Consider the following 2,421-nt stretch of genomic DNA (forward strand, 5'->3'; position numbering starts at 1 on the left):
GGATGGACCTTGGGAATATCATTCTGAGTGAAATAACCCAGTCTTAAAAGGACATGTATAGTATGTACTCACTTACACGTGAATATTAGTCACAAAATACAGGTACCATGTTACACTCCACAGACCCAAAGAAACTAAACAAGAAGGAAGGCCCAAGAAGGATGTTTGAATCTCACTTAGAAGGGGGAATAAGGGCTGGAGAGATGGCTCAGCGGTTAAGAGCACTGACTGCTCTTCCGAAGGTCCAGAGTTCAAATCCCAGCAACCACATGGTGACTCATAACCATCTGTAATGAGATCTGATGCCCTCTTCTGGTGAGTCTGAAGACAACTACAGTGTACTTACATATAATAAATAAATAAATCTTTAAAAAAAAAAAGAAGGGGGAATAAAATAGTCATGAGAGGCAGATGGAAGGAGGGAACTGGGATGGAGGAGGGATGGGGAGGGGAATAGGGGATTCAGGATCAGGTGTGGAGAAGGCCAGGGGAAATGGGTAGATGTCCATGAAAATGAATGGAAATCTGCAACTGATGATGGGCAAGGAAGTAGAGGGCATCTCCAGGATGAGACAGAGACCTGGGATAAGGGAGGTGCCCATGAATCAGTAAGGTTGACCTTAGCTGTGACTCACAACATTGGGATATGAGACCTGAAGAGGCCACCTCCTGTAGCCAGACAGGAACCCCAGTGGGGCAATAGAGACACCAGCCCACCAACAAAACTTTCAGCCCAAAATGTATCCTGTCTACAAGTAATGCAGAAATGAAGGAAGGAGCAGAGACTTAAGGAAGAAAAACCAATAACTGGCCCAACTTGAGACCCATCCCTTGGGCAAGCACCAATCCCTGACACTATTAATGATGCTCTGTTATGCTTGCAGATAGGAGCATGTTGTCCTCTGAGAACTCCACAGGAAGACCAACAGAGTCAACTAACCTGGACCATTGGGGCTCTCAGAGACTGAACCACCAACCAAAGAATATACACAGGCTGGACCTAGGCCCCTCTGCTCATATGTAACAGATGTGCAGCTTGACCTTCATGTGGGTCCTAAACAACTGGAATGGGGGCTAATCCAAAAACCGTTGCCTATATGTGGGATATGTTCTACTAACTAGGCTGCCTTGTCTGGCCTCAGTGGGAAAGGAAGCAAAGCGCCTAGCCTCACAGAGACTTGAAGTGCCAAGGGGGCTCTCACCCACTCAGAGAAGAAGGGGGAAAGATTGTAGGAGGGGATGACCAGGAGGGGCAGTGGGTGGGATGTAAAATGAATAAGTAAAAAATAAAATAAAATTAAATTTCAAAAATTCAATATCATACTCTAAAAATATCACATATATTAAAATGTTGCTTTAACATTAAAAAAAACCAAAAACAAACAAAAAAAGAATAGAAGGGACTACTGGGACAATTGATACTGGTTAGCTGGAGCTAAGAAATTAGAGGTGATTAAGAAGAGACCAGCATCACTGAGGTGAAATCTTCTGGGAAGTGTTTTCTGAGAGCACAAAGACACTATGTTCCAGAGATAGCCAAGGTTGTACCTAGTGCTACAGCTGTACTTCATAATCTCTAAGAGTCACCCAAGTGGTACTGGTTTTGAAGGCATAAAGCAGTCATGAAGAGTGGCTGAGGCTTGGCACTGTGAGAGACCATGGAAGGCCATTAGTGAAGGTGCAGCCTCGGTTGCAGTTGACAGCCCAGGACTGAAGGGGTCATGCAAAGGAGCTGAGGCTTGGTACCACGAAGAGAGCCTATGAGAGACTATGGATGAAGCCTAGTTGCAGCAAAAGGCCTCAGTGTATATGCCACTGTCATAGGATGATCACCAAGAACAACAGAAGTAATGGAGAGGAGACAACCAGAGCCTAGAGTGCTACAGAGGGCAGAGATAGAGAAATGACCCAAGCCCTTCAGAGGACCCCAGAAGATCATGTGTGGATCCCAGACATTGGAACAAGAAGCTGTAAAGTTGAAGTTGCCTTAGATGCCCCCAAAATGTTAGCGATGTCAAAGCCATAGGGTATTTGCCAAATGTTGCGGTAAATCTCTCCACCCCAAATATGCCCCGGCAATGAAAATACAACACAGTTAATATGATTACATGCTGTGTGTCTAGATTGGACAGATCTACTGCTACACTACCATCTTCCACAGCTTATGAGACCCCTTAGAACTTGCAGTTTCTCCAGGCCATGTGCTTCTGCTTCGCTTTTCTTCTTCCTCCTCCTCTGCATCCTCTTCCTCTTCCATTTTCTCCTCTTCCCCCCCACCTTCCAATCCACCTTCCCTCTTATCTGCCCAATTATCAGCTCGCCTTTATTTTACAAATTAAGGTGGGAAGCAGGTTTACAGGAAATCACCTGAGTGCTGACTCATTCCTTGCTCACAACCACTCACAGGAAAATGGAATTAAC

Source organism: Mus musculus, chromosome 14 (genome assembly GCF_000001635.26).
Source record: "Mus musculus strain C57BL/6J chromosome 14, GRCm38.p6 C57BL/6J".
In the NCBI taxonomy this organism is placed as follows: Eukaryota; Metazoa; Chordata; class Mammalia; order Rodentia; family Muridae; genus Mus; species Mus musculus.